Here is a 27,126-nt window from a genome sequence, read left to right on the forward strand (position 1 = left end):
GATTCTCCACCTTTGATGATGGGGAACAGCCTAATTCATCCAGTTTCTTTGGTGTGCCTGATGTAATATGTGCACAGCTCAAGCTTAGTCATAGCAGAGGATCTCCGCGCTCACCCCCACTCACACTCCTAGTCAGGTGTTTCCTCTCAGAGCTTTAACTGTTCAACATGTTATTTCATAACCAAGGAATTTCATATATGAAAAAGTCCCATACCAGTCTCCAGAAGACTAAGACAGATTTTAAATCCACTTCAGTTATTTTTGTTTTCTATACTTTGCCACTAATAATAACAGCAATGTTTTTGAAAGATGGAATACATATATTGATTGTTTTGTTTTGAGAAAGGTTTTGCAATGTAACCCAGACTTCCTTGAATGTGTGATCTTCCTGCCTCCACCTCTGGAACAATAGAATCACAGACAGACACCATCAATCCTGGCAGTAATTGGCTTGATTTTCACAAAGATCTTATTGGGGATGTATCACCAACGTCTTTTTACACAGGAAACAACCAAAGCCTAGAAAGATCCATAGACTTGCTTGAACATATAGCTCACTGACGGCCAGGATTGGAGTCGCAACAACCTCATTTTATAACTTGTGCCTATACCTTCCACAGTATATGCTTCTCAAAGCAAGCATTGCCATATGTGCCATGCCAGTCTAAATAACATACTGTTCTGCCACATTCTTGATGTTTTTAATATCAGTGTTCAGAAATAACAGACTGCAGGGTAACATCAGTATGGAGACACAATGTCTTATATTTGACTGATCCCTTTTAATGGAAACTTAATATACCTTAAATTTCTCACTATTAGTAATTCCATGACAAACTTGCTTAAATGTTTGTCAAATAGGAATTTCAAAGAATTTATAGGTCAGGATGTTTCAACTTACAGTTGACGTTGTCACCCAGCCGCAGAGGAAGCAAGATGAGAGGGCCTTGCTGATATAAGGCATGGAGTCATGTGGCTAGCAGAGACAAGGAAAAAAAGAAAAGAAAAACAAAACAAAACAGTGCAGCATAAATAAATGCAGCACATTTTTGTAGAGTTAAACAATTATTCTGTAATACATCTTAATATAGTTCAACAAATATTATATCTCTCAACACGTCAGGACTGTGATTTTCATGGAAGGACTTTGGCCTCTGGGAAATTACTTCTATTTTAATAAAGCTTGCTTTTGTTTCAAAAAAAGAATAATGGGTTAATTATGATGTAAGAAAGAGTTAATAAGAGGCCTGAGCTAATAGGCCAACCAGTTTATAATAAATGTAGGCCTCTATGTGTTTCTTTGGGACTAAAAGACTGAGAGACTGGATAGGACAGAAAACTCAGTCAACATGCCTGATGACAAGGGGATTTCTTTTCCCATAGTGGTTCATTACTGTCCAGATGTTTTTAAATTAAATGATACAAACATGGGATTTTTAACAAGTTCCCAGGGCTCTTTGTGAGTTTCCTAACATACTGGGATCAACTTGATCAATGCCAAGAAGGGAGGAAGAAACAATTCAGCACCAATTCAACACGCCTTTGTTTCTCCCAGACAACCCGAACCTGACCCTGTTCTAAATGCTGTTATAGAAGGATAGCCCCCATGGAGACTAGACCAAAAAATAAAACAAAAGAAACTGAAAAGTTTCTGTACCTCAGTAAGTCTCTCTGCCAATACAATTATCCAACTCAGACCAAATCAAATCGTATTAGCACAAGCCCAGGTTTAATGTATAAAAGGTTTCTGGATGATTTTTCAGTCTCCCAGAGAGAAGACAGAAAAGAGACCAAAAATGGAACAAAACAAAAACAACCATGCATCTGTTTTCTGAGGGGCAGTTTAAATACCCAGGGAGAGTGTCTTGAGCATCTCTGGAGGAAAGGTCATCCATTTGGGGGGCTTTCTGAGATGGCACAGGATTTGGACCGAGATGAGGAAAGAATCTTGGGGTAGATCTTCCAGCAGAACATTCCAGATTCTTCGGGTATATAGATACCAGGGGCGTGGGTGAAGCTTCCACCAGAACAGAAATAAAAGAACTTTTGTGAAACAGAAATGATGAATCTCCAAGGTCACTTGAGACATTAGAATTATCTCCTGTTTCCCCAGGCATAAACTAAAATATCTGCTGCTTTTGACAGTATAAATGGAGGGTGGCCTAAGTCAGATAGAAACGAGCAATCTTGAGTGCAGAAATGAATTTCCGGGAGTTGTGTGGATCACCTCAAGGCATGAACCAGGTGGAACTGATTCTATCTGGAATGGAGTAGGCAGAGTTCTTCCAGACGGTTAGTGCTCCCCAAGCACAGCTATTCAAAGGCCTCTTAGTCAGTCCATGGGATGCATTAGCAGTGAAGCAAACTCCACTTAGGGAAGATGCTGAGCTACCCTTCAAAGAATGACTGATGCAGTTAGCATGCTAGCATAGACCTCATCTTCTTCACCTTCATCTTCATCGAGATTGGTACTGAGGGAAGGAAGGACTGTGCTAATTCTCCAAGACACCACGTGAAGGGGTTCCTGTAATCTCACAGATTGGAGACAAGGCCACAACTGAGTAAGTATAATTACCAGGTCTCAAAGCACTTCTGATTTATGTTCAATGCTGGGATTGTAACCACCGCATGCTATGGGCAGAAAACAAAGAAGCACACAGCCGAAGAGCACCAGAAGCCCAAACACGGGAAGAGTAACAGAGAACACTAGAGTGGGGTTACTGCGGCATGATGAAACATCTGGTTGATTATAAGTTGCTTACTGCACAATGTCTATTGTGGATTTAAGCCTTTAGGCCAACATTTACAAGCGCGAATGTCTGTGCGAGCCAGGAAGGAAATGTTCATGAGCCAAGAGGGCCAATTGCATGCTGAGGGAATGGTGACGAACGTCATGAATGCAGCACCCCACCTAATAGGACGACCCCGTGGGCTCATAACTGAAACTCGCGTGTAAAGCTCAGATGGTGCCAGATCACTGAACTGTTTCAAGAGCAGTGAAGGTTTTCATTTTGAATGCAAAATATCCCTGTACCCAGATAAAGATGTCGGCATTATAAAAAGCATTTTGAGGGTAAGCCTTTAACTTCCAACATTTATATATACCTAAGAAGCACTGAGAAATGCTTTTGTAGTAGCAAACGATTCATCCTTCATCCTTGCTAACATACTTGTCCTTTGTGGGTGGCTCAAAGATGGTGCAATGAAGAGAGATCCTGTTTCATTTCAAGACATTTGTATCTATAAGACTTTAAGGAATGATGAGACAGAGGAAGAGAGAGAGAAAGAGAGAGAGAGAGAGAGAGAGAGAGAGAGAGAGAGAGAGAGAGAGAGAGAGAGAGAATATTACAAGAATTCCTTTGTTGTTCTTTTCTCTCCTATCATGTATTGAATGTTGAATGCTAATGGAACAGAATAGCATTGAAAGTTTTGGCAGCCATTTTCTGAGCACTCAGCAACCAGGCTGATATGCAAGCCAATGTATCTACAGTGATGGGGTCCAAGCACACAACAGGCTTAGATCCGAGCTGGGCAGCTACAACACAAAGACTATTTATCCTGGGAAATCTTAGACACAGAACAGTCCTTGCACTTTAGGACACTATTGGCTTGATTTTCTACAGACTCCATCCCAAAAAAGGGTGGCTCCTTCAGCCCCACTGCAGAGTTCTTTCTGTTTACAGCATCCCTAATGCATGAAAACTTGAGCAGCAAGTTTATGCAGTTAGAGTCTTAACTAGATATGCGATAAAGCTCTGCCACTTGAGAACACCCACACTATGCTTCAGAAATTTAAATTATGCTCCTAGCTTTTTTTTTTAAGATGGATAAAATTCCTTACAATATCATACAAGGACTAAACTGTTCTCTCAGTTGCCAGGCAACCGCATATATGCTGCCTAGAGACCAAATTCATGACCCTTTGACTCCTCAAAGTGGGGGGGGGGGATCTTTCTCATGGTTGATATGCCTGTGACCAAGTTTGACACAAGGTCAAGGTGAACACCTGGGCTCTCCAGCAGTCCCAGGCTCATCACCTGCTGGCTTGTGTCATTCCCAAGTGCATCATCCATCGTGGCTTCTGCATGCAAAACTGAATGAGGGAGCCAAGACTATCCCCAGGATTAACTCCCTGTCCTTCATCCTGTCTCCTTACATAGACCGATCCGTGATATTCAGGCAAAGGAAAGAAGCAGCCAGAAGCATCACTATGAGATGACAGGGTTTTGTAAGCATCATTCCACAGCCCAGGAACTCCTCAGTGAAGGCTGTGATCAACTTTCACAATGCCCTGAGGGGCTTCCGCCTCCTGTGACATTTTAGTGCACACATAGGGTAAGATGAGTTTGTGGTCTTATGAGTAGGGAAGTTTCTGAATGCAAATATGGGTGTCATCCCTACATTTCATAGCTCTAAGTCCATTTTTAACTCTTTAAACCCATAGGATTATGGACTGAAAAAGGTCTAGAGAGACCCTAAGTTGAAGAAGTCCAGCTCAAGAAGACTGAAGAGCTATAACTCCTGAAAGTAAACCCAGAACCTCAGTTGCTTCACTCCAAGTCAAAAATAATATGTCTAAGTACCCCTTCCCCAGAATATGCTTAGGATTCAGGCAGTCAAATCACTAGGATGAGAAAAGTCAGAGTTAGTTTAATCTCAACCTCATTGTATATCAAAGTCTCCATACAGACATTCCAGCTATATCAGTTGTTTGGAATAAGATTAATTTAAATCTCAGCCACCCTGTTCTACTTGCTTCTTGGCAAATTAACTACGACTTAAACACACAAGCCCTTAGTCTCTCATTTATCCAGTTGGGAGGTCTATAGCTTAGGGTATATATGGCAGTTTTGTGCACTCATTACAGACCTAGATGCCTTTTAACTTACCACTTCTCCAATCTGTAGGATGGCTTTCCTTAAGGTGGTTATCAGGGGATAACCAGCCATTACAACTGCTTGCCAATGGCAGCAAGAACAGAGCCCAGAAAGCCCATTACTTTAAGGATTCTCCTAGCTTGGCCAGCATGAAAGCAGAGCCTGAGATACATATCAAAGGCCAAGGGCAATGAGATTACAGGGAAGGTGATGCCAGGAGCCAGGTGAGAAGAAAGTGAGAGAATGAACTGCGATCCCAGACAAATTCACATCGCCCAGAGGCCATCTCAGGAAGTTTCCCATCTCCATGACAGCAAGTTGAGACAAAGCACCAAGTCCCATCTATCACTGGAAGTGTCACATCTCTACATGTATAGAGACAAGGAGGCCTTCCTCATCTTTAGAGTAAACCCAAGACAGAGAAGTAAATGTACAGACAGCAAAACATGAGGCCTCTGGCAACATGGCTGCTGCAATCCAATGTCATGGGATAATGCTCTTGTACACTGTAAAGATTTTTCACTTGTATTAGCATAATAAAATGCTGATTGGCCAGTAGTCAGGAAAGAAGTATCAATGGGGCGACAAGACTAAGAGAATTCTGGGAAGAAGGAAGGCAGAGAGTCAGCCACCAGCCAGACACAGAGGAAGCAAGATGAGAATGCCTTACTGAGAAAAGGTACCAGGCATGTGGATAAACATAGACAAGAATTATGGGTTAATTTAAGTTGTAAGGAATAGTTAATAATAAGCCTGAACCAACAGGACAAACAGTTTATAATTAATATAAGCCTCTGCATGGTTGATTTGGGGGGGGGGGGGGCGCAGGTACTGAATGGCTGAGAGACCAGGCAGGACAGAAACTTTGATTTACAAATGGCATTAACAATCTAATGATGCATTTGTGGCATGGTAGTTGAAGGTAGGGGCTACCTGAGCTAGTCCAACAAGGTACTCATAAAACTTTGGTCTGCACATCAGCACCTCTGAATGACCCTTATACTCCCAGACTCAGGAAGCAGACTCAAAGCTTAGAGCTGTATGTTCATGTACATGGTTTGTCATGGTGATACGGATGAAAAGAGGAAGAGAAACTATATGCAGGAGCAGGCCTAGGAGAAAGCAAACAAGCTCACAGTTGTCTTCTACCAATAGAGTCTCTCAGAAAGTTCCTGATCTTTCCAGCAGCAATGTGTGACATGTATGGATTACTGCCCACCTGAGGAACTCACCAGAGCCTGGATGGCCATGGTTCAGAGAGTCCATATGACTGGCCCTACCCATGTTCCAAGTCCCAATTAAAGCCCAGGGCCTGAGGCAAACAAAAAAGAAGGCACAATGAATCATATTGTCACCATAAACTACCAAGCAAAGTGTGAAGTCTCGGGTCTATAAATATATTCTTAACTGGTGGATATTCCAAGAGAGCAGAGGTTATCTCCAGTCTGTTCAAGCCTTTCTGAGTTAACCCTTTCCTACATGGCATATGGGGCCAGAACTTAGCTGGATATGCCCACCATAACAGGAAAGGCAATATTAATTCTGCTGAGCTATATGCATACCTAGGCAATATGTGGCGGTCCTAGCACTATGCAACAAACAGTCCACAGGGTCAAAGAGACCACGTGGCCCAGTTCTCCTCCTTTTTCTGCAGTACTGAAAATTTGCATTTCAGCAAGTTCCCAGATGTATTTTTTTTTCTGACAATACCACAAAAAATTACTACAAAAACAGAGATTCAAAAAGCAGGGCTTCATTCCCTCCATGTCCTGTGTAGGAGAGTAAAGCCCGGGTCTCCCAGATACCTTGGCTATATCCAAGATATAGACAGCCATGCCCCATTCTAGAGGCTCTGGGAGACATCTGTTTGTAACCTTCCCCTACAGGCTGCAGCCATAAATCTATTGGAAGTCTTGTTTCCCTATTGCCTATCATCTGAAAGTCATCCCCCCTCCTGAAGGCTACCCACATTTGGTCACCTCTCCCTTTATCCAGTTCTTTGTCACTTTTCAGGTCCTCAGTGAGAGTGGCTCTGATATGTCTGCAGCCAGGAAGGGCTCTGGTTTTAAGAGTCATGTGATCAGATGGGCCAACCTGGGTAATCCAAGATAATCACCCCCTCCAATTTGCCATGCCCAATCTTAATCGGGACTGGAGAGTTCTTTTTTCCAAGTCTAGTAACATTCTCTCAGGATCTGTTTGCAGGCATCTCTATAGAGAGAGGGGATATTGCCTGAATAGTAGTTCACTCCAACATTGCTGGTTCAAAAACTACTGCAACAGGACACTACTAGCAAAAGGACTTGAACACTGCTAGCCTCTCTTCTGTGCATCCTTAATACATTGCTTGACAGCCCACAGGAACAGGTAATGAACAGATTGACCAAAGTTTTACTTCTTCACTGGGCCCTATTCAGTGAATAATACAAAAGCAATGAGAAGGGGTGCAGAAAAGAAATCCAGGAAGAGCAAATCAAAAACTAAAAGCATTCCCAGGCCAGAAAATCATCTCTCAGATGATATCACAATTTCTCAGACTATAGTCAGCAAAATTCTTGATGCAGTGGACAGGAGGTCACAGGGCAATCCTAGACCAAACATGATGGAAATTCTATAAAATTCAACAAGATTTCTTCCTTTTTTATTTTATAATGACAAGACTTCATTAATTCATGGAAAGAAATTAAGCCATAGGGAAGAAACAGAAAAGCTGTTTCCTTCATACTCCCAGGAAAGCCAGTAATGCAGTAACCGAGGCAGCTCCCTGGGTACAAGATGGAGGTCAACGTGGTCATTTCAAGGTGCTGGTTCTCAGCCAGTGCTGCCTGAGACACACACTCCAGACATTCTGATGGCATTGGCATGAGACATTGGCATGATGTAGGCATTGAGCTTATTTTCTTCATGGTCCTTGGGTGATTCTAACGTGAAGCAGCGATGAAATATTTTTGTTATAGTTGCTAAAAAGTCTTCTTGGTTTCTTTGTGTTTGGGCTTTTAGATAAAATGCAATAACATAACAGTGAAAAAAACCTACTGCTCTTCATAATTTAAGTCCTGCACAGGCAAATACCGGCAATAATTTCAAGAACGACAAATGAATAGATGGCCGAGGATGTGGCTCAGTGGTAGATCACTTGCTTAGCATGCATGAGGCCTCAGGTTTCAATTTCAGCACAAAAAAAGAAAGAAGAAAATGGCCTGATGTAGCACTGGGTATTAACCATGTTCATAGTCAACAACAGTACCCTTTCCTACCATTACCACAGTGACAGAGAGACGATTATACATTCAGGATGTACGCTGGAACACAATGAAAAAGTGGAAAGAAAACATATTACCTTCATGCCGATTCTTAGAGATCTACACAAAGATGAATATGTGAGCAGATATGAAATGAGCATATTTTTTTGTAACAGTACAAAAAAAATTCAGAATACAGCCAATATGCATGTGATAGGATCAGGTACTATAGTTAGTAGAGTGTTTCCCCAGCATACACAGAATTTGATACCAACCACTGCATGAAACTGGAGAGCATGGTGGCTCACACCTCTAACAGTAGCACTTGGGAGGTGAAAGGAGGGATATTGGGAGTGCAAGGCCATTATTGGCTATATAGTGAGTTTGAGACCAGCCTGCAAAGCATGAGATTTTTCAAAAGGAAGCACCATTTTGTGTGTATAAGTGAAGACATTTTGGCCTAAAAAGGCAAGCTTTGCCTGTCAATGACTCAAAAACCTGGGTGGGAGCATAAGATAGAAAACAGAGCAGAGGTGATTTTTTGACATGTACATGGTGTTCCACAAGAACTGCCAATCAGCTTTCACTGTGAGAGCATTTGCTGTTCCTTGGCCATGCAAGGAAGGTAGTACCAAACTTTTGGGGCAAGTTCTTAGTCTTAAAGATCTGAGCATCCCTAGCCAGTATACCAAGCTGAGATGAGACATCCCATCAACCAATATTCTATCATTTAATTCACCATCCTCTTGATTTTGGCTACAGAGAAATGAATCATTGGCATATTCACAATGTCTCATGCTGACCTTCCTCCTCTCCATTTTCATAAAATTGAGAGTTATCCATGGATAAACCAAATCATTTCTATTCATTGTAACAATGCATTCACAGAGGTCCTCCTTCCATTCTTCAGAGCGTCACAAAGTTACACGTCACTCTAGACGTGTTGCTACGGCTCCTCCCATTGTCAGAGGACATATATTGTTCTGCTTTGGTCTCAAATAGTTAATGTTCGATGCATAACAAACCCTCAGCAATCCCCTTGAGGAAACTTAAACGAGCCGCAGCAATAATTTATCTTCAGTATACGATGCCTGAATATAGCTATGACTTTCATAACAACTCCAAATGGAAAAGCAAATATATCACCAGGCCAGAGTTATGAAAAAAGTACTAATACATTGTTATGAGGAAGGTCAACCAAAAAGCCCATTTTAGTCTACAAACTGTATTCCAAAGGAATGATAAAAACATATCCAAAGAGATAGCCTGCGTTAGTGTTCATTTATGGCATCACTTCCCAAAAAGAGAGAGGACTAACACAAGACCTAGTTAATGCATTCTGTTATCTATAAAATGGACAACTATGTAAGCATTAAAAATGATGTTCCTAAAGAATTACAGTTTATGGGATATTACTTCAAAATACTCATGATACAAAGTGGAACAATAAGAGGTAAAATACCATATGAATTCTATTTTGATTATGTCTCTGAATATGCTTATATATTGGCATATTACTCTGTATAAAATGTGACTAATAAATATTATTGAATGTTTAAATGGAGTATGCATAAAGAGATAGATAAATATGTGACATCCCCCAGAATTTGAATAGTAGTGGTGACTAAAGAGTAAGATTATGAAAATATGTATTTTCTTCCTTAAGTTCTTCTGCATTCTTGAGTAAAGCTGCTCCTGCTTTTCCATGCGTGTTCTGTTTAGGTAACCCTCCTGTTGTTAGTAATTCCCCTTCTGTCTGACATCCCCTGTGACCCAGTCTTGGTGCATGAATCACGGAGATTTAAATTCATCTCTGTACTATCTAGCTCTAAGGCCTGGTGTTGCACCTCTCTAAGAGTTTCAAGCTCCTGGAATAGAGTTGTGGGGAGAATTATGTGGTAGTGTGAAATTCCTGTCCACTGTTCCTTGCCTCCCTGCTCACAGCCCTACCCAGCATCATGAAGCAGGCTGTGCCCAACCTTGGGTTTCAAACTTTGCTATAAGAAGATGAGAAAGGTCACTTGAATATGCTTATTCGATGCCCCGCTGATAGAACTGCTTTACAGTTTGGCTTGATATGCTGGCCAATGAATATAGGAGAAAACTCTTAGAGGTCATCTGGGGAAGCTCTGTTTACTCTTAGGAAAACAAAGGTCATGTAGAAGAACCGGTGTTCCCTCTCAGTCCTGCCTTCAAACACTGTGATATAAGGATGCTGGGCAGCACAGTGGCCAGACCGGCATCAAGAAGTTAAGTCTATAAATGAAACAGTAGCTGAAAGAGTGCAGTAAGGAACCACGGAAGAGTCTTGGTTCTTGACGCTGAAATCCTATGTGACCGTTTTTGCATCTACAGTTAACATCGTCACACGAATTGGTTGAACTGGATTTCTGTGACTCCATCTAAAGACATCCTAAGTGTTACCGGAAGCAAAATGCCAAACCCAAGACATAAAGAGGTTCAACAAATAGGCACCATCTCCTTCTCTTTGGACATACACATATACACATGTACACACCACACTGTACATGAACTGCACAGAGCATACCTGCTTGTCATTGGTGAATATAGTTTACAGGAAAGAAGCAGAAATGGAGTATTCAGACTCTCCCATTCCTTCCAATTCATACGTACAGAGCCCTGTTTCTCTAACCACAATATAAAGTTTTCTATGTGTGAACAAAGGTTTCCAAGGAAAGCGTATGTGGCAATAGATTATATCCTGTATAAAAAGGAACGCTAGGTCTCATTTAAAAATCTGGAAAAAAGACCTCCCCCTGTCCTTTATTCCTTGAAGGTCTTCAACAACCAGCCATACGCTATGCTTTTATAAGAGGTTCCCAAGATCAACAGATCAGGGTGGATTCTGTCGATGTTCTTAGATCAAAAGAAAGCATTTGCTATCTGAATGTACATGGGCTATATTAACTCTGAGTCTTAATCAAGTAATGATGACTGGCCGGCTGCTTGGCCTATGGGTGTTCTACAGTAGAAAGTGTGTGCTTTTCTGAAATGAGAGTGGTGAGAGCCGAGCGAGGGCACAAGGGCTTTTCTCATTCCCCACAACCCAACTTCTCGCATGCTTTTGCATCCAGCTTCAAAGAAGAATAAAACTGCCTGTGATGTACTTTGATATTTTCTACTTTACTAAAAAAATAAAGCATGAACTTCTAAAGCCTAGAACATTATCTGTGATTTGGGTCTAAAATGAAAAAAAAAAACCTACATGTGAGTGAGAACGGAGGAATCAGTGAGTATTCAAGGCTTAGGAGGTGGCTTTGTGTTCCCTGCATATCTCTCCCGGTCTCAGAATGCGGCCTGAATAAGAAGGGCTAACAGTGTCCTGCTGGCCCTGTTCCTATGTGTCATTGTGCTGCAGTTCCAGTTAATGGCATGGCTGTAATGACTAACAATTTAAATAATGGAGGCTGAAGCAGGAGGCTATAAGGACACAGTGTAGAAATTGTCACAGTTTATCAACATCACTGGCACCCAGCTCTTCATTACCTCCTTGAATAGGGTCAAAGTAGTTAAAGTGGTGCTGTAAATACCAGCTAGAACAAAGCAGCTGTTCATCCTTGGCCTGGCACTCGGTATTTACAACAAACAAGTTGCGTTGCCCGGGCACGGGCTATTAGATACAGGAATGGAATTGATGTTCACCAACTTTCAGGCTCCGGTGGCGTTTTCTCAAAGCGTGTGACTTCAATTTTTTAAGAGCAGAAGTAGTGTGTGCCAAATGGAAAAGTAAGAAGGGAGAACTCACAAAACCCCGTAAGCCTTCAGCACTCAGGGAGAAAACTAACCCACATACCTTATAGGACCACTCAGAGGTGTGTGTGACTCGGAAGAGAACGGCACAGCTCTCTCTTTTTGAAAGGGTATTCAAGTGACTTAGGGAAACGAGGCCTCCATAACTGTTCCTGGCTTCATTCAGATGCCCGAAAGCACTAATTGCTTGCCCACTATTGCAAGTCCTCACTGCAGCAGAGAAAGAGGCTGAGTCCCCGAGTCACACCAGACCAATTGCTCTGTTCCGTTTTGACCATCCAAAAATGGCTAACCTGGTGTTTTAATTCCTTTCAACGTTTGTAATCTGAGAGATTTCACAGAAAATGCTGGAAGCTCTGACTCCATTTTCATAAACTCCTACGTCATGGTTGTTTCTGTACAAATGGGATTCCAGTTTGCCTTCTCCATCATGCCATGCACTGACTTGAGGTCAAGTGTTCATTATCCCTATCTTCTTAATTGTGGCACTGTTTTTCCTAAGACTGGAGACGAGTATTTTGTGCTAGTGGGTCTTGACCACAGTGGGAAAACTACAGATGGGCTAGTAGGACTAGGCTTTTACAGAAAACAACGAAGAGATCGCAATTCTTTATACAAGTAAAGATTTTTTCACCCAATCCTCCCACTTGGTCTCTGAGAGCATCTGAGTAGAGATGGGTGGTGGAGGAGGAGAAAGCACACACTGCACATGTAATAAACTGTGTGAGGATACACACATGTGTAGGTGCATGTGCACACTGGTGGAAGGACCTAAGGACAACACAGGATGACTTCTGGTGTCATTTCTTGAGTATAGCTCATCTTTTAGGAGATGGTTTCCTGCTAGCATGGAGTTCTCTGAGTAGACTAGGTCAGCTGGTCGTCAAGCCCCAGGGATCCACTGCCTCTGCCTCTCCAGGGCTGGGATTACAGGTGTGCACCACCACACCCAATTTCTTCTTTTAATGTGTGTCTGAGGATGGAACTCGGGTCCTCATACTGGCAAAGCAAGCACTCTACCAACTGTTATATCTCTGCAACTCTTGTGTTTACAAACAGCTACCGTCTTACACAGAATATCCTGGAAAAACCTGATGTGAGTAGAAACAGTTAAGTGAAGTCAGTTAAAGAACTATGGTACATTAATTTCCCACTATGCACAGACGTAGACTATTTTCACACATTTTGCCAATAAATAATAATTTATGCTTTTGTTCATCCATTTATCAAATGAGTATTTATTTGCTGTGTCAGACATTTCTACAGAGAAATATTTCAAGACATAATTTTCCTATTTTCAACTTTAAGTCTAACAAGGAGAAAAGCAAATGCTGGTGGAATAATGATTTCAACTATGACGGAGAACACACAGGGATTCATGATAGCTGTCACCTACCAAGTCCTTACTGTGGCAGGAACTGTGCTAATCACTTCATGTGACTGTGCATTTAGACTCTCATTGGTACCCTCCGAGTAGGGTAATGGTGTGATCGTTACAAGGAGGAAAAGCCAACCATAACATAGGATATGCAGCCACAAGAGACAAACCCGAGGCAGAAGCATCAGCAGTTCTTCCAAAGCCAGATCAACTAATAACCTGCCACATCAACCCACACTAGCTACAAAGGAGGCATACCTACACTGTGCAGAAGGCAGACTCTTAAATCCTTCTTAATTTGTAAAGAATTGACCAGTCCTGAGTACTTTTGTCAACTTGACATAAACTGGAGTATTGATTCCCTCAGATTGGCCTGGGGGCATGTTGGTGGGCGCATTTTCTTAATTCATGATTGATGTGGACAGGTAGTGATGGTGAAGCCTTGTTAACCAATTGTCTTTAAGAGGTGAGACCCAAATAAAAATGGGCACACAGCCCAGGTGCGCTCTCTCTCTCTCTCTCTCTCTCTCTCTCTCTCTCTCTCTCTCTCTCTCTCTCTCTCCCTTGTGTGTGTGTGTGTGTGTGTGTGTGTGTGTGTGTGTGTGGTTCCCTTGCTGCACAGCTGAGATCGGACTTCTCATTCTGGCTTCATGGGTTTCCCCCTTATAATAAATAAAAATATATCTTTAAGCTAGCCTAGTTATTTCCCAAATCAAGTTATCTTCTACAGTTGGAGCCCATGGGGCTCGGCTCTCCAGCGGCTCTAGCCAGCTGCCATCAGGCTCCACAGTTCATTTGGGCATAGAATCCCGCGCTGTGGCCCTGAGTAGCCGATAGACACGGTTATTTTCTCATTAACCATCTCAGCTGGCTTCTGGGTCCAGATTTCCAGCACTCGTAGATGCTCAGGCAGGAGACAAGCTTCCCTGGTTGTCTCTGTTTGGCATTTGTGCTCATGCAGACTCTGACCAATCAGGGACCTCTGTGGGGCACACAGTCTGTGATTTACACTAAATAACTGTTTTTAATCTGAGCTCATCTATAAGCATTTAACACCAAAATTCAGATTCAAACTGGCCATGTGTCACAATACCTACTACTAGGTTATTGCACCTACTCTAGCTCAAACACAATCACAGGTACGATTTATAATTTTATTTATTTATTTATTTATTTTATTTTATTTTCAAGACAGGGTTTCTCCGTAGCTTTGGGTTCCTGTCCTGGAACTAGCTCTTGTAGACCAGTCTGGCCTCGAACTCACAGAGATCCGCCTGCCTCTGCCTCCCGAGTGCTGGGATTAAAGGCGTGCGACACCACCGCCTGGCAAGATTTATAATTTTAAAGGGCAAGATTACGGACAATTTAACCATCCAGGCATTCAATAGCCTTTTTACTTATACCATGTATGATGTTATGCAATGTTTATATGCTTTCCCTCCTACATTTCCCTATTGGATTCTGGGGATCAGCTTTGTCCTTATTTTCTCCTTAAAAACATGGTTTGATAATAGGGCCAAGAATGAGGCACTTTTAGAAATGATACAGTCTTTACCAATTGATAATGACCAACTAAAAGGGAAATTCAGCACTCTGGAAAAGGATACAATCTGATTGTATTTGACCAAGAAAAACCCAGTCAAATGATACACTTTTAGAAATGATACAGCTTTAAAGACTGATAACGACCAACTAAAAGGGAAATTCAGCACTCTAAAGAAGAATATAGCCAATTTGACAAACAAAACCTAGTCAATGACAGAGGGTGCTGAGACACTGTCTGAGAGAATTCATACTGTTGAATATAATAATCGGACTCTGTCAAAGGGTTATGATAGATTGACTGATAGAATGTCTCTCTAGGAAGGTAATATGCACGTTATAAAAATTATGTCCAAGGATGAGACCTTATCTTTATTGGACAGACTTCACACCTTGGAATCTTGAATGGGGGCATTAGAACAGAACACTGGAAAGGAGATCCAGACTTTACAAAAGGCAGTGGTAAAAAGATTTTAAAAGATTGAGGAATTTATCAAATTTGATGACCAGGGAAAAAAGGTACTAAGACAAAATGTAGCCTCGTCAGTATGTACCAAACTCCAGGATAGTTTACCCAGTTGTGTGCTTTTCCAGTGATATCAACAGAAACAGTATTGTCATCCAATACCCTAAGGTAGTCAAAGAATATACATGGGAGCCCATATATATGAGTGATTTAAAGGAAATTAAACAAGCAATTGTAGTTTATGGAATACATTCATCCTTCATTAGGAAAAAGGTCAAAACATGGGCTTCAGGCAACAAAGCAATGCTACAAGACAGTATTCAGTTAATCTCAGTGGTCCTAGAAAATGGACTGCAGTTGCTTTGGGGTGTTATTGGAGAGAAGAAGCAAAAATTTTAGAACAAAAGAGAAAAACAAAAGGATTTGAAATTTACCAAGTTCAAATTCTGGGCAAAGGACTTTACTCTGATCCTCAGGATCAGGCTCTTTATGACAAACACAACTTTTCCCCATGTAGCACAGCAGCTTTAATACTTGGGACAGGATTTAGGAATCAGAAAAGAGAATTGAATCATGTTAAAGTTAAACAGGGTCAGAAAGAACCCTTTAGTGACTTTTTACAAAGATTAACTAAGGCTGTTCAAATAGGGGTAACAGACCCAAAAGCTAGAGATGTATTAATTGAATCTTTTGCTTTTGAGAATGCCAACTTAGAATGCAAAAAGATATTTGGGCCCTTAAAATCTAGATCAGCACCAATGGATAAATAAATCTTGCATATGATGAATGTCGAGACACTTGACTATAGTACTGAAGTTTGGGTAGGAGAAGCAATTTCCAATGGTATGAGGAGACATCAAAATGCCAACGTTTTAATTGTGGTAGAATAGGACATCTGAGAAGGGATTGTAGACAAGGGATTCATAGAAACAATGTCTCCTCTGGGTATAGCAAGAATAGGAGGACTCAACCTTCAGGTATAAGTAGGAGATGTGGCAAAAGCTGACATTGGACCAATGAATGTAGGCCAACAAAAGACAGACAAGGCAACCTGAAACTATTGGGAAACTCCTCGTGGAGACTCTCGCAGGCCCCTATGACAAATGTGGTCCAATCATTCCCAGTTACTGTGTTTTTACCAAAAAAAATTTAATGATGTGTAGGATGGATCAAACACTCCAGTAGGACATAGGAAACATGTATTCTGGCAGACTTCTATAAATAATCAAAGATCAAAGCTAAGAGTGTGTATAAATGGCATTTTTATTGAAGGTTTATTAGACATGGGTGTGGATGTAAGTGTCATTACCCCAGAATCTTGGCATCAAAATTGGCCTCTTCAAGAGGTAGATGTTCAGTTCCTAAGAACTGGAACCCTATTTCAAATGAAACAAAGCATGAAATGGGTCAAATGCATAGGGCTAGAAGGACAGAGAGGGAGGCTGCGGCCATATGTAGCTAATATTGAAGTGAATTTGTGGGGTTGTGACCTATTGAAGCAATGGAATACCCAGATTAACATTCCTGCAGCCCCCAAAACTTATGTTTCTGGGGAAGGTATAAATTGACACCAATGTGGTTGACTAAAATCCACTTAAAACCTGAGAGGGCTTCTGTATGGAGTTGGTTAGCCATTTGAGCAAGAAACTGCTCTTGCCTGGACTGCTTGATGAACTAGACATGCAGGAAAAATGACTGCTGAACTTGCCTAAAGGTGAGACGATCCTTCAGGGATCCTGCTTCATGAAAGAGTCTGTGAGACATTCTGCAGGACACAGGAAAGTGACTAACAAACTACCAATAGAGGCAAAACAGTCTTTCAAATTTTCTGCTTCATGGAAATGTCTGCTGAATACTATGGGCCTGTAGGCTGAAGATGAATGCCTACCCAAAGTTCTTCTTTACCATTGGGGCATCCATCTTTAGCCTCCACTTTTCTGTTTGGGTTAAATTAATATGTAAGAGTTAGCCAATAAGAAACTAAAGCTAAAGGGGCAAGCAGTGACTTAATTAATACAGTTTCTGTGTGATTATTTTGGTTCTGGGCGGCCAGGACGAACAAGTGGAGAGCAGCAGGAAACCAACAAGCGGCCTTCCTCCAACAAGTTAGAGCCCACCATGTGATGTCCCATGCCTGGAAAAGTGGACCTGGGTTGTCAGAAAGCAAGCTGGTAAATCCATGGGAAATAAGCCATTAAGCAGCACTCTTCTGTGGTCTCTGTTCAGTGTTGCCTACAGATTCCTGCCTTGACTCTGCTGAAATGGACTTTTACCTGGAAAGACGAAACAAACCTTCTCTTTGTCAATTGCTCTGGTCAGTTCTTTACCACAGCATCTGGTAAGCAACTAGGGCAGGCGACATGTAGTGTAGTTTGTCAGCTGTCCAGTTTCTAAAGACAAGCAGGTTACAATGATTTCACCCTGTTTTCATACCTAGAGACTCTTGGTGAAAGATCAATTTCTTCCTGAGTTATTAATATACCCTGACCACAATAAGAGGTACCACAATGGCATGAGATAAAACACACAGAATAAAGCAACGCAGGAGTCAGAGAGGGTCAGTAATCTGCGACTACACACTTAGTAGGTGGGAAAGTTGTGATTGAGCTGGAAAACTATGACTATAAAATCAATGTTTCTTGTCTCAGATAGACCTCTACTTTACCCTCTGCCTACACACACATCTGTAAATACTCAAATTGTATATTTTGATAATTCCTTTCTTTATTCACTCAAAATCAATTTATTCAGAAAACACAAGGACAGTAATATTGATCCACAGATTTCTGATAGGTAAATCAAGGAGACCAATGTGTAAATCATAACCAAACATTCAGGTAGGACAGATGAGGCTAAGCAAATGCATTTTCCAAACAAATTCCATGGTGTTGGGTCCTTTCATTGGTGGATCACAGTCACACATGGGAAACATGGTCTAGAAATAACAAGCATTTGTTTAATGGGAGGATAGATGAAGATACCTGGAAGTCAGGACAATTGCCTCCTGGGTAAATCAAAGAGTCTGCCAGAGAATTTAATTGTGCCTGGTCAAGTCTATGAGGTATAGACAAGTTGGAAGAGGGCTACAGGTCAGTGGGCCACAGTAGACATAGATATGTAAGCACAGAAGACCATGGACCATCTGAGAAACAGCTCTTACCTGCCATGCAGGAGAGCTGAGTAGGTGAAAGACACAAACAGTAGTCACAAAAATTATACATCCCCACTTTCTAGAGTGTTTAAGCCAAAGTAAGGAGGATGGGCAGCCAATTTAGAAAAAAAATCCAGCAACCGGACAGGTTGTGGCAACTGTAGGATGAGTCTGCACTGCACAATTCTCTGGTCTCAGTATTTGCCATCTGCCCAAAGTCCAGAGTTTTCCTTCCTCTTTCATTTGGCGCATCCCACCTTACCTCCGTTCATCAAACAAGATCCCAACACACAGTCCAAAAGATACTGCCCCGGCAAACATGGTGGCATCAGCACGTAATTCCAGTACATGAGACCGAGGCACCAGGATCATTAGGTCTAGGCCAACCTGAACTCTACCAAAACACAATGTAAAAGAAAGAAGGAAGTAGAGGATGGTGGTTAAGATGTCAGCCTCTAGGAAGCTCTCCTAGATATCCTTCGGTCTCAGTTCCTTACAGCCTACACTTTACTGTTCACAGACAGAGTGGAACCCATCCCTCTGTCACTTCCCTCTGGGATACCCTCTACTGCTGTTAGGGTCTCAGCACTTTATCAATAGCCGGGCATGTAGAAAGCACCCGAAACACATTTGACATAATTGTGTTGAGTGATGAATGTTGGGAAAAGAAAATCCACAAAGGTCAAAGGAAGTCAGCACTTTAGTCTAGGGGAGAGGTCTCTTGACAAAGTTCCAGAAGCTCATATTCACAGGAGGCCCGTTGCTAAGCAGGGGGAGGCAGGCAGCAAGCGCGAATGTGGCAGAGCCATGGGCTGTTGTGGAGGAGAGCAGGGTTCCAGGAGAGGAGAGTCATTAGCATGCAACACTGGGTAATCAGATTTTCATGACAGACAGATTTATTATGACTTCTAAATATATAAATCCCAGGTTATGCTTTACAGCTAACCTAACAGCTTGATATATGTGTCTGACATCCCGTCTTAAAATCAGATTCCAGCTTCTAATTAATTTTTATTCACCCATCGCTCTAACTAGAGAGGCAGCAAACCTCAGTGGGATAAACAATAGATAGGATATTACTTGCTCATACTCTGTAGTACATTTCTCTTTGAAACATCACTTTACTTTTGCTTCACTCAGTTAAAAGCAACAGCGTCCATTCTCCCTACAATATCTAAGAATGCACAACAGGGAACTGATAGACACTTTTTCTGTGAAACCAACTATTCCTGACCCTTCCATCCCACCCTAAGCACTTAGCTCCATTCCAAAACTCCAGGTAACATCTGGCCTTGATGTTTTATGGAATAATATTGTTAGTGGCACCAAGACCTCCCTTTCTCCAGTCATATTCTGATTAACCAGCTCTGGAAACTGAGGTCAAACACCACCAAGACCTAACGTACACCAGTAAAGCGCTCATAAGAGCTGCCAATGTTCCCCGCAGCTTTCTCTGCAGTCTCGGGTTTATGATTTACTCACATCACAACAACTTGCTTCTTTGGTATTTAATTTCTGCAGTTCTTTGAACATTCTAGATGTAGGGCCTCTGCCTGAAGAAGAGCTGGCAAAGATCTCCCGTGCTATGGGCTGTTTGCTCTGCTGATAACTTCATCTCCTGTTAAGATACTTTTGTTTTCATGCCGTTTATCTGTTGACATCTGGGTCTGTTCCCTGAACTACTGAGGTTCTGTTCAGAAAGTTCTTGCCAATTCCAATGTCTTGAAGAATGTCCCCTGTTTCTTCTGGAAGGTTCAGTGCTTCTGGTTTTAAATTAAGGTCTATTTTGAATTTATCTTTGTACAGATGGAAGATGTAAACCTAATTTTCTTCTTCTTCAGGCAGATTTTTCCAACACCATTTGTTGAATAGGTCATCTTTTTTCCACTGTGCACTTTTGCTTTCTTTGACAAAAATTAAATGAACAAAGTATAATTTCACTTGCAAATCCTCTAATCTATTCAGTTGGTCCACCTATTTTTATGCCTGTACCAAGCTGTTTTTATCACTATAGCTCTTTAGTATAATTTGAGAGTAGGCATTGTAATACCTCCAGCAGCGTTTTCATCCCCAGTCTATAATATATAAACAAATGTGTATGTGAGTTTACAAGAAAAGGTAAATATTAGGCGACGATGAAGGACTGAATGTCAGTCATGGATGAGTCATAAGAGAATATAAAGCCAAATAGTTTTCTAGTTTTGACTCTCTTGTTAATTTTCTGGGGTTTGGTGGTGGATAAGTACGTACAAATAGACTTTGTAATGATGAAAGTATAAAAGCTTTAAAATCACATCGTGTGTATGATATCAAAGGGCAGCCATACGTCACATCGTGTGTGTGTGTGTAGAGGTCAGAGGGCAGCCATGCATCACAGCGTGTGTATGCGTGTGCGTGTGCGTGTGTGTGGTCAGAGGAAAGCCATGTGTCACATTGTGTGTGAGGTCAGAGGGCAGCCATGCATCACATCGTGTGTGTGTGTGTGTGTGTGTGTGTGTGTGGTCAGAGGAAAGCCATGTGTCACATTGTGTGTGAGGTCAGAGGGCAGCTATGCATCACACCATGTGTGTGTAGAGGTCAGAGGGCAGCCATGCATCACATCATGTGTGTGTAGAGGTCAGAGGGCAGCCATGCATCACATCGTGTGTGTGTGTGTATGTGTGTGGTCAGAGGGAAGCCATGTGTCACATCATGTATGTGGAGGTCAAGGGCAGCCATGCATCACATCATGTGTGTGGAGGGCAGAGGTCAGACATGTGTCACATCATGTGTGTGGTCAGAGGGCAGCCACGGATGTTAGCCTCACCTCCCACCTCGTTGGGACAAAGCTGTGAACTGAATGCTGGTTGTCCTGGGAGCTCTCAAGGATTCTCCCATCTCTGACATTTGTCCCCAGTGGGAAACCCTGGGATTGCAGCCATGCATTGCCACATGTACCACGGGCACCTCTGGGTGGATCTGAACTCAACTCCTCACATGGTTTCCCAGGCACTTTATTCCGGAGCCATACCCATAGGCCAGGCATGCTATTTTAAAATGCATCCTTCCATATCTTTCTCCCAAATATGAAAGTCAACATGGGCACAACAGAGAGGGTTAGGAGGCAACTAGGTTCTGTCCAATCTTTAAATTATTTTCATATTAAGTTCCTTGTATACCAAACACTTTTTGAACAAGTATAATATCCTTCCCCAAACTCTAGCATTTATCAAAATTTTCTCTTTTTGACATACAAAGAACCTAAGGCATAGTGGGTTTTAGCAAGATGGTTATAGTTACCAAAGTTCGTGGAGGAGTTGGAGGTCGGGTGTTGAGATTTCATTCAGTGGTAAAGGCTGAACTCTGCCACTTATTTCTGAGCAACGTACTGCCCCAGAGACTTAAGGGAGCCTCGCTAAACAAATAGTGAACATCGTGTGTGGCAAAGCAGTGCATCCGAAGTCAGCAATCAGCGTCATATTGAGAATGTGATAGTGTTGCTGGCTTCTGCAAGAGCATATTTAAAACCCGGGTACCTAACTGCTTACTAGGCTAGCAAGGGAAACACACAGAGTGAGGTTATTTTTCCTCATACTAAATGAAACTTAGGATTTTTTAATATGCAAAATCCCCCTTTCCCTGCTTTGTTACAATTCCGTAGTTACTACAGCTTCAGTTCTAACTAACGTATCTGATGGTGTGAGGGTTACAGGAGTTGTTAGGGTCACTGCCTGTGCCCTGCAGCCCTGCCAAGCCAGGTGAGGCCACTGGTCCTCAACAAACCAATGAAAGAGACAAATTATCAGTGAAAAGCAGAACAAGAAGGTTTCTTCAGTGTGAACACCGGGATGAGTGACAAGGACATCAACGGCCCCTCGAGCCTCCACAGTACTCCTGTAAGGAGGAGGCCATGGGTGTAAAGAGCTAAGAGCTCCCCAGCAGGTGCAGTCCTAGCTATCACTGACAAGTCCAGTCTGGGCTCCAGTTTCCCCCACAGGGTCATGTGACAGACTGTCAGAACTGTGTAAAGTCTCTTTCCAGGAACCAAGCTCCCTCTGGCTGGCAATGGACCACAGCTTTCTTCCCCCAGCATCACATCCCTCGGGACGTTCTGATTTCTTGGGGACCATTGTTTCAACAGTCAAAGAGCCAAAGAGAGGGGCATCAATTTCTCCTTAACTAAGCCATAAAAACACAAAAGCAAGGACTTACAAGATGTCAAAGAAAGTGATTTCATTTCCCCTTCTGGATACATGAGCCCATATCATAGAAAGAAGAGCAATATAGTCTTGCTATAAAATCAAATTTAAATCTGTAAAATTATGTATTCCCACTGAAATATATAAGTTATGGTATGTTATAGAAGTAAATATAGTAATTTAAAATAATAACATTGCTAATAAAAATGATCAGCAACTACATAAAATATTCTCTTTTTTTTCCTTAAATGAATTTGGGCTAGACATTAAATAAGCATTTAGAAGAATCCACAAAACATGCATATTACAGTGGACATGTCTGGCTGATTGGTAAGTTCTAGACTCTCTTAATCAGGCTGCCTTTTGTTCACAGCGCTATTTAGCTAGTGTTTTCCCCAAGGCTATTATGAAATAAGTTCTGTGACATTCAGATGAAAGTATACATGGTACAATCCAATCCTTAGCAGGAAGCCATCCTATTGGTCATTCTGAGGTCTGTTCTTTGGGACCTCTGCAGTAAACACAGTGTCTCTAGAAACACCACATCTGCCCTTCCTCCCTATTGACCTCAGAATTATTAGAGCGTCCTGTGATGCTTTCATGAACCTTTAAAAAATATATTATTGGAATGTATTGGGAGAAATGTAGAGATGAAAACAAACTTGGGGAAAAAAACAGTTTTAAAAAAGAAAATCGATTTTTAATAAGTAGAAATAACTTTTGCTCAGAAAGAAAAATTACCCAGAGATAAAGTAGATGTTCAATATCACAGTGTACTAATGACTACATTTACATGTAATTTTATGAAATTTATGCCCAAGACTGGCAAGTAGAATTTACAATAGAAGTTTACAAAATCCATTCATTTTTGCGTAATCATATTGACTACTCAAGGGCTTGATTGGCCTGCATTTTTCTGGGGGAGCCAACAAAGAGCTGAAACAGCTAGAAAGTGATGGATTGCTGGGCTCCCCAACCTCGCTGTCACAGCATGAAGGAAAGCAGAGGAAGTTTGCTTCCTTCACAAAGATGCCATCCAATGCAGTCTGCCGAGAACAGAGAAGACATCCTTATCAGAGTGTCACTCACTACAGACAGGAAGAGGTGGACACACACACATACGCACATGAATACACAAGCACACACTTGCACATACACATATACACACTAGAACCCTGCTGCTTCCTCACTCCCTTGCCTCTGTTTCAAGAGGTCCTAGAGAGCCGCTCTGATGTAGATCTACCTCCCACTGCCCAGAAGCCATGAAAAGAACGCAGACCCCTATGACTATCTGGTGCTCAGAACTGCGAGGCCAGGAGAGAAATGGAGCTAATTTGCAGTAACCCTGGTTCTTTGTTCAGCTCTCCCAAAGCACAATAAAATAAGGAGGCTGTGTCTCCAGGGTTCTACTTCCAGCTGTGCCCTACAAGTTGGAAAAAACAGGAAGGGACAAGTTAACTGCTTGCAGCAGCCTGCCCCTCCTGCTGCTGCTCTTCCAATAATTCAAAGAGATTATCTGAAATGTCTAAAGATGTCTTCCTCATTTGTCAAGGAGATTTAGGTGAATTCCTGGCTGAATGCAGAGCAAAGAAGAAAGTGCTCCCTCAAAATGCTCGGTTCTGGGTGTAATACATCCTGCCATGAGCTAAAGAGCATCATCTAGGTGTAACTAAAATCTGGGATTCTGGAGGGATGGTCCAGCAACAGTTTGGTTTGGTCAGCTCTAAAATACACTCATTCTTTTGGTATAAGAGTTGTGACTTTTGCATTAAGAATCTATCCTGCCGTGGTCTAACTAAGTTGCATCTGCAGTGATCATATCTCAAAATCAAATCACATTCTAAATATCTTTTTTTATTTTTTATTTTTTAATTTATTTATTTATTAAGGATTTCTGCCTCCTCCCCGCAACCGCCTCCCATTTCCCTCCCCCTCCCCCGATCAAGTCCCCCTCCCTCATCTGCTCAAAGAGCAATCAGGGTTCCCTGACCTGTGGGAAGCCCAAGGACCGCACACCTCTATCCAGGTCTCGTAAGGTGAGCATCCAAACTGCCTAGGCTCCCCCAAAGCCAGTATGTGCAGTAGGATCAAAAACCCACTGCGATTGTTCTTGAGCAAGGAACTCAGGACCGCAAGGGGTGCACCCACACACTGAGACAATGGGGATGTTCTATCGGGAACTCACCAAGGCCAGCTGGCCTGGGTCTGAAAAAGCATGAGATAAATCCGGACTAGCTGAACATAGCGGACAATGAGGAATACTGAGAACGCAAGAACATTCTAAATATCTTGTTGTAGTAAGTCGCTTTCTTTCTCTCAGCATTCAGTTTAGTTTTCCCGCTTAGCTCTATTTTGCTAAGCCACTGGCCAAAACAGATTCATTCATTAACCATTAAAAGCAACACATAGACAGAAGGGCCTCCCACACCAATATCTTTTAGGAAAAGTGAAAATACTGTACAATCAATAAAATTTCCACCAAGAATCAGTCTCTACATCATGTGTAGATCTTCTCCTAGTACCTCTCAGACCTACCTACTTCTTCACTATAACTCTGAATCCCATAAATATAACTGCAAAGCTTCCTAAATTTTCTAAGTTGTACACTGTTCCAATCCATTTGCAAAACAAAACAGAACCTGTACTGAAACGTAACTTTCATACATTGTAACTCTCAGAGTGCCACAATCATGTAATGGCAATTCAAATAAAAAAAGCACAATGGTACCCACATCCCCACATTGTATGTACTCTCTTCTCTCAATCAAATTCTTCCCTGTTTGATGCCAAAATAACCCACAGCCTATCCTCTATCGCCATGGATTCATGTTGCACAGTTTGTACTCCAAGTGAGTAGAAATATATAGTAAATTGGTGTAGGAGGGTCATCTGTCTATGTGTTACTTTCATTGGTTAATAAAGAAACTGCCTTGGCCTTTCGATAGGCCAGCCCTTAGGTGGGTGGAGTAGATAGAACAGAATTCCAAGAGGAAGAAAGCAGATTCAAGCAGATGCCATGAAGCTCCAGCCTGAGATGGACGTAGGTTAGAATCTTCCCGGTAAACCACCACTTCGTGGTGCCACACAGATTACTAGAAATGGGTTAATCAAGATATGAGAATTAGCCAATAAGAAGCTGGAACTAATGGGCCAGGCAGTGTTTAAATGAATACAGTTTCTGTGTTATTATTTCCGGAGTGAAGCTAGCCGTGCAGGAGCTTGATGGGACAGAAAGCAGGCCTGCTCACCTCATCACTACAGTAAATGTGTTTTTTTAACTTGCTTTCTATTGGTCGGACTCAACCTCACTGTTGCAAATGGAGTTGGCTCATCTTGTTGCTATGTAAGTATTTTAGTGCGTGAAGATGCTGTTTTATTGATACAGTGTGCTCTTGGTCACCATTCAGATTTCTACTTGAGCACTATTAAACATGATGAGACTGGAAACTCGGGCACTTCTGGGGACACATAAGCAGCCATTCTCGTGAAAGACTGCCAAGCAGTTTTACATTGTTTCTGTATTCATTTTCCACCCTGCAGCAGTACAGACCATTCCACTTGCTTCACATCCTTGCCAACACTTAGTGTTATTAGTCTTTTCTCATCTTCTCATTTTGTATGGTATCAGGTGGCCTCTTTCTTAGCACTTGAATAATAACTAACCATAGGAAAAATGATAAGCTTATCAGGTACATGAAAGTCTCCCAAATATGAAGCACTCATTCAAATGCACTGCATGACTTACTGTGTGATTCTCCTGTCTTGGATGATCTCAGACAAGATATTACATCTTCTGGCTATTACGCCTTCATCAGGCATACTGCACTAAGCATTTACTTCAAAGTTGCTTTTTTCCTCAGTTAACAGTGCCTCGTTACAAAACAAACAAATAAAAACCTTTGAATTTTAATGTAATTATTTTTTTGCTAATTTGCAAAAGCAGTTGTGAGTTCTAATTTACATACTCTCCTATCTGCTCATTCAAAATGCACACAGTTGAAAGCTATTTAATGTATTCATGAGTTGGATTCCAATCACCACAATGAGCTTTTAAGAAATTCTGATCATGCAACAAGCTGACAGACACTCTTGATGTTTTTTTTTTTTGAATAACCTCACCTATACCGAGACCGAAGTTTGAACCATTTTGTGCATAAGGCAATAGCTTCTTAAATAGAATTATCCATGTAAATTTACATGTCATGGGCCTCACTCACTTAAATCTGCAGTTTGATAAACTCAGTAAATTTACAAAGTGAAAAACTACCATGACTTAGGTTTAAAAGACCTCTGTTACCCCCATAATGTTACAGCATACCCTTTGCAATTAAGCCCTATTCCCACGGTACACAGTAATTAATTTTGATCTCTATGGTTTTGCCTTTTGTCAGAAATTCATTTAAAAATTAAATAAATAAAGTAGCATTATATGTGTAGAATCTTTCCCTCTGTGTAGTGCTTTTGAGGTAATTTCAGTCTCTACTGAACTAGTGGTCCATTCCTTTACAAACGTTGGGAGTG

At 41.6% G+C, this 27,126-nt stretch overlaps 1 protein-coding gene across 2 annotated transcripts in view; it reads right to left on the reverse strand.

Annotated features, from left to right (window-relative positions):
* Window positions 1-27,126, reverse strand: part of Fhit (fragile histidine triad diadenosine triphosphatase) — a 1,412,380-nt gene that overhangs the window by 1,229,242 nt on the left and 156,012 nt on the right. Inside the window, exon 3 of one of the 2 annotated variants that reach the window (XM_075987482.1) lies at window positions 902-976. The exons of the other annotated variant lie outside the window; for it this stretch is intronic. The gene's annotated coding sequence lies outside the window, so the exon portion shown is untranslated. The remainder of the gene's footprint in view (window positions 1-901; window positions 977-27,126) is intronic. 2 annotated transcript variants of the gene reach the window in all.

This window comes from Microtus pennsylvanicus, chromosome 10, assembly GCF_037038515.1.
Source record: "Microtus pennsylvanicus isolate mMicPen1 chromosome 10, mMicPen1.hap1, whole genome shotgun sequence".
NCBI lineage: Eukaryota > Metazoa > Chordata > Mammalia > Rodentia > Cricetidae > Microtus > Microtus pennsylvanicus.